Below are 7008 nucleotides of genomic sequence, written 5' to 3'. Positions count from 1 at the left end.
CATGACGGCTTGCAGCATGAAGCTAATGTCATGTTTTCTGAATAGCTATTTTGGAATAGTTTGTAAACAGTGTGTTGTCAATTGAAACTAGCTCTGTTTCACATTTACTTTCACAGAAACTGGCATAACGTCAATGGTACGGACATACAAACACACACATACACACACAACTTGCCAAACAATGGCATGGGAAAGGTCAGGCTACAGCAATTTTTACAACCATCCGCCACATTCTGTCTTTATATAACACACTTTCTTTTTCTAGATTGATGAAGTAACAGCATTCTTGATTTTGGCTTTCGCATTTATGGTGGCTCAGAATTGTTGAATCCCTTTTCAAAATACTTTCTACAGATGCAAAAAAAAAGAAAGCATCTAACCTGATCTGATTATTTTATGACAATTTTCAGAAGCAATGTGTGCAATTGACAACATGAAATCACATTTCTTTTTTAATGTGCAAACATGTCATATTCAGTGTGCAAAAAATTAGACGCATTATAACTTTATAACTTACCTTAGTTGAGTAATTGGTCAGTCATTGATAAGGAAACTCCATAAGGTGAAGCATAATCTGGCCCATTCATTCATCTAAAGTACAAAATACAAAATATATCTTAATAAATCTTGTGTTCATTTAGTCTTCATTTAGATGCTCAAGAATCATTTAGCTTGGGTTACAGTACATAAAAGAATTAATTTCAATTTATGTTTCTCATCAACTTCAACTTTCTTTCTTTAACTTTCTTTTTTTGGAAGGCTTCCATGGATCATTAATTGTTGAGATCCTCATCAACTCTTGCCCTTTCATTTAAATTTTTGTCAAATGTGATGATGTTTTGGCAAGTTGTGCAAAAAATGATATAACTGCTCTATAACTGCTTTGATATTTTGTTGTTTTGATATAAGAGTAATTTGCCTTATTTATTATTCCAGCCTATCAAAGTCAAAGAAAGATGAACACACTGCAGCTTGATTAACCAAGATTTGTTTATAAGAGAATAAAGACTTCAATTAATATTAGATTTTTATAATAATAAAAAACTGATTTAGAGGCACATAAAGAGGCTGTTAGTGGACTGAGACTTAAACTCACAACCACGCGGATGAGAAAATGATGGTATAGACATGAAATTCTGAGAATATATGCTAGTCTTTGGGCAATAAAGAATTAACAAGACCACAACATTTGTTTGTTGGTTTGATACTGATACTTTACACACTCTGAATTTCCTCCCGCTGAAATGTCTGGTTGAAAAGTATCTAAATTTAGGGTGTTCTGCAACCCACAGAAGGGACAAACATGGATAAACTAAACCATGTGCTATTTTAACCTAGCATGTTGGGTTGTTTCCTTAGGTTAAATTGTGCTTGTTTGCTTTACAAGTATATTGTACCTCGTGCAATATTTCAATATAAATGTACACCCAGTAAACCTTAAAAAATACACTTAAAATGTATCAGGCTCTGTCTATTAGTTTAGGCACTGTAATTAACACCACTGCTGGATTGTGATGTCAGAGGGAGCAAGGGATTGTTGTGGGATTTACCATTTTCACAACGTGAGACATTCATTCATTCATTCATTCATTTTCCTTCAGCTTAGTCCCTTTATTCATCACATGCCATGAGTTAAATATACATGTATGAATCCTGTCATATTTGTCATATGAAAAATTTCACATCTATAAATGTAAGCTGTCTGAAAAGAAATGCAACATTATAAAGTAAAAAAAAAATAGTAGCTTTATTTTGAAAGGATGATAGAAAGACAACTGTCAATATAGTGCTACAGGAGTATTGTTGCATTTATATCATTGGTCTTTTCAATTTGACTATGTGCGTACCTATATTTTCAAAGTAATTATTGATTGAACTAATTAATAATATTTTTATTATTCCGATATTAGGCATGGGACGATAACTGCTTTCAAGGTATACAGCGGTTTGGAAAAGTCAACGTTTTAAAACCGCCCAAATTTTCTGCTATACCATACTTATGGTATATGTAATTATTATTTTTTTTATTTGACTTTTTTTTAGGACAACAGTATCTGCAGCAGAAAATATATCCAAAAATGCTGTTTTCAATTATAAAGAAATCGGTGCTTTTGAAACTAACAAAAGCAGTCAATGATTCATTTGAATTATTTAGCCTGACATGCTTACTGTTCCAAAATATTTAAACGTTTCTCAAAATAAAATATACTGTGTTCAATGGCGGGAAAAGTTTTTTTGTTTTTTTCCCAGACATTTAAAAAAAGAACAGACAGCATTTTACAGCAGTAATTACAATACCGTGAAACTGATATTTTAATCCAAGGTTATCATACCGTCAGAATCTTATAATCTTAAATCTTATATACCTATGTCTATGCTATATATATGACAAAATCTTGATCACTGCTAAAATGCTTTTGATCAACACAAATGCTTTCAAATTAGTTTTTTGTGGGAGATATAAGGGACTTTGGGAACTCTGTACTGGTAGCGCCAAGCTGGCAAGTATGAATACACTGCATAGAATTGTGCACAGAAGTTGTGTGAAATCTTGTGATAAGGGTCTATAGACCCAGCCCCAAACCCATTTGCAGGGTAACACAAAATCTACCCAAAAACGGAAAAAAATAACCAAAATATTATACAACAAGCTCACGGAAAACAACCCAGCATTTTTTTAATGTGCGTTTGCCCCTACACCAAAATTCTTTGTGGTCCACTCTACAGCAAAAAGAATGGGATTACCATTTTTTAAACCGTCTAAGTAGAAATGCATTAAAAAACACAGTCATAAGTAACTCCTTGATGAAAAGCCATTGAAGCTCAATGAAACATTCATTATATGTGCATTAAAGGCACTTCATGAGGAGTGGCTGTGACTGAAGAAGGGGTCACCACTACAGAGAGCTTTTACTTGTCAGAAGAGATGCAATTCTCCTCCAATAATTGTAATTCAGCAATAAGGAGCTTATAGCTCTTGTTATCCGCGTGATAGAGAAGTGAACATGAAGAGTACCATGGGGAGAGCAATACAAGAGATTATCGTTTGAGAGGGTTTCCCTCACCCCCTCTCACCTAACCTAACATTGGCTACAGGTCAGCCATCTCTAATTGTGGTCTCGTTTTTTGGAGTGGACAAAGGTAAGCTTGTTCACCCTCGTGGGGACAGAGTAATGAACATTATGGCCTGGTTCACTAACATGCTAAAGGACGTCACAACAGCGACCACCAAAAAGAGCTTGAAGATTCATGCTTGATTGGACAGGATTTGATAAACATTCTCTTTTGGAGAGATCCATTCCTATTACAAGAGAGTTGAGAGTGTTTTGTATTTTTGCCCTACCATGGCATTTCTGAAAACATGTCCCAGGATATAATCAATAGAGTGTTCATATATGTAATAATACAAGTGTAACTTAGCAAATTAACTCTTGGCAAATGTGCAAATAACCCAAGTAATGCATATCAAATTTGTTTCTGGATCAACATATTTTGTTGATCCTAGTACATTACCATCCAAAAATTGTACCTAATCATAATCCCTACCCTTAAATCTTTTTTTAGGGGTTTTTAACCTTTAATGGATAGAATAGTGCAGAGAACTGACAGGAAATTGTTGGGAGCACAGAGAGAGGAAGGGTCGGCAAAGGCTATTAGCGCCGACCCTACCCTTAAATCTAACCCTAACTGCATCTCTCTGCACTTTCTTGGATTACTTTGATTGTTACTCGCATGGACAGCACTGTGGTGCAGTGGGTAGCACGATCGCCTCACAGCAAGAAACTTGCTGGTTTGAGCCCTGTTGGCATTTCTGTGTGGAGTTTGCATGTTCTCCCAGTGTTTTCCCCAAAGTCATACGGTATAGGTGAATTGAATAAGCTAAATTGGCCATAGTGTATGTGTGTGAATGTAAGAGTGCATGGGTGTTTCTCAGTGTCGGGTTGCAGCTGGAAGGGCATCCGCTGCGTAAAACATATGCTGGATAAGTTGGCGGTTCATTCCACTGTGGTGACCCCTGATTAATAAAGGGACTAAGCTGAAAAGAAATTGAATGAATGAATGAATGTTACTCACATCTGGTAAAAACAATACATCAGCAGCATTAGAGAAATGTTTTCTGAGACAAAAATGGTAACATATTCAACATTGCGCCACTGCTTTTACAAACACATCACATTTAACGTTCTAGATTTACAGTAATTGCTATTTGAAACAAATATGTCCTACGGGTACTGACAGCTGACATTTCAATGATGATTAACCTAAACTTTCAAATCTAGGCTACATATTTTCTAAACAATTAGGCATAAACATGCTACACTTGTTGTTTTCCTACTTTACAAAATGCACACCGGATGTATTGTATAAAACACTGAACGATTATGTAGGCAAAAGCTCTATTAGCACGAAGCATCACAGAACAAACTGTCAGTTTCCCTATAAAACTGCATCTATGAACCAATTCAAACGGCTTTCATTTGCAATTTAAAGGAAATGAAATGCAGTCGTACGATGCAAGCGTCTTTCTATCTGCCCACATCATTCCATATCCTGTCAGTTTCTTTCAAGCACAACAAAGCCGAAATAATGATAAGCACCTGGATCTCCATGGGCTCCGTGTTAGAACCAATTGGCGGTTACTGATAAATTAGGGTGGGATCCAAACTGGTCATGACACTCACTGACTCCTTTCAGGTTGACGTCAGCGACATGAAGTGACTCTTTATGTGCAGCACGTCCTGTGGCTGGAATGTACCGCAATAAAGAGGCAGAGAAGCGTCTGAGTGAAGGAGAAAGAAAGAAGCAGTGACAGCCTCCCTCTTGAAAAACACCCCGTGAGAATTCCCTCCTACACGTCTGGGCTTCGCATGTGCCCTGTTTACAATCACACAAACCATGTGCTGCACTTTCTAGGCCTAAGACGACATCGTGAGCGCCCTGAAAGACTTCAAATCACCTTGCTTGATAAATGTGGACATAAATCTCCCGCAACCAGCCAATGAACTTTTGCCATTCTGCGCTCAGCTTTAAAAGTACAATTTGTGGCGTGCATCACAGTGCGGTTTAAGTGCTCTTGAAAGGCTACATTTTTTCTGAATGACAAAAATAAAATTGACAAAAAAAAATCATATCCTTTTCCATTGAGGAAGACAGGCTTTCTTCAGCGTAGATTATATCCCTTGAGCAGAATCACAGATGTTGACACCGTTGTGCTAGGTTAGGATAGACTCTAAAGCCCATTGTTTCCCTTCACTTTCATTCGATATTGTATTTTTTTTTCTCCCACTCTTGCTTTCTAGCTTGCCCCCTCCACTCTGATACTTGGCCCAGGCCAGTCGGACTGTGCTGAAAGGCCTTTAGATGGTGACTAGAGCTCCAGGGGGTCTTTCTGCCAACCATGGCCCGGGGAAAGGGCTGTATTGTAGAGATCAGCAGGCAGTCCCGGCTTCCTCAGTGGCCTCCGTCCAATAAGAATAATGTGAGTGCCAGGGTTAAGGGTCACCCAACTTCTGGAGTCTCCCCCACTGGGCTTTCACTATACCTGCCCTATCCCTTTCAGTGCATCTGGTCAAGAGACGACAACAACTAGAGAAACGCCATCAAGAAACAAACTCTTAACACTAAGTGGAATTTGGATAATTCTATTCTGTATTCTAATTTGGCCTTTTTAACATGGTCAAAACAACAGCGTGTCTGCATAGATACATGACTGAGTTTAAAGAGCAATTGAAAAAAGTTGTTTTTGCCTTGTACATGTTTGCACACCTAGTACTAATCTACAAAAACTTTTAAACAAATAAATTGACAGTACAAGTGTTTGAATGTACAGACACGAGGCAAAAAAATGTCAATGTTGAAGCATTCAAACAACTTGTTTGTTGCTCGAGTTATGATAAAATTCCAACTACAGACATTACAAATAAATTCTTTCTTTTTTCTTGACACAGTTGTTATTTTCTTTAGTTTTCATTTTTTTGGTAATCTTATTTAGTCTAAATAAAAATATAACATATTATAGATATTTTTTGCCAGCAACACTGTAAAAAGTGATTATTTTAATTAAAATAAAGTAACTCACTTTATTTAAAAAATGAGTAAAACCATCGCTTTTGAAGAGATTATTTATATAATAAAAAAAATAAGTTAACGAAATATTCCCAGTACTGGGTTGCAGCTGGAAGGGCATCCGCTGTGTAAAACATATGCTGGATAAGTTGGCGGTTCATTCCGCTGTGGAGACCCCAGATGAATAAAGGGACTAATAATATAATTATAGTATTATAATATTAATAGTATTATATATATATATATATATATTTATATATATAATTATATATATATATATATATATATATATATATATGTATTTTTTTTTTTTTTTTTTTGTGAAGAATGCTGAAAACCCAGCCTGATCTCAAAGAAACATAAGTATTTTACGTTTTGTCAGTTTAGTGGTAGAGTTGAGTCGTACAAAATATGTTAACGAATTTTAAAATGAGGTGTGGCACCTTACCCCACCCTTAAACCCAAACGTCATTGGGGATAAGCAAATCATACTAAATTGTACGAATGAGATTGTATAATTTCATACGAATTAGCAACTAAATAAAAAGGTTACGAATTGCCATGAGATAGCGTTGTACCTGTAAACAGTGACTTTCATAGTATCTGTTTTACCTATGTGGAAGTCAATGGTTACAGGTTTCTTCTTTTTTTGTTCAACATATGAAAGAAACAAATACAAAGAAAAATGTTTGGAAGCACTTGAGGGTAAGTAAATAGTGATCAAAATTATTTTTTGGGTGAACTATCCCATATTTAGACTTAATAGTCAACTTATTAGTCAACTAGCTAGTTTCAATAGTTTCAACTCAAAAGTTTCAAGTTACAAATTTACTCTTTTTATTTTTGTCAACTGGTCACTTTTAGGGCAACTTTTTAAAAGTAGAGTAATTAATAGCTTTTTAGTAAAATAAGTCCAGTAAAATGTATTTAATAGTAACCCTG

The sequence above is a fragment of the Danio aesculapii genome, chromosome 6 (assembly GCF_903798145.1).
Source record: "Danio aesculapii chromosome 6, fDanAes4.1, whole genome shotgun sequence".
NCBI classification, from domain to species: Eukaryota; Metazoa; Chordata; class Actinopteri; order Cypriniformes; family Danionidae; genus Danio; species Danio aesculapii.
The sequence above is the reverse complement of the archived record's forward strand: the minus strand, read 5'-3'. Positions refer to the sequence as shown.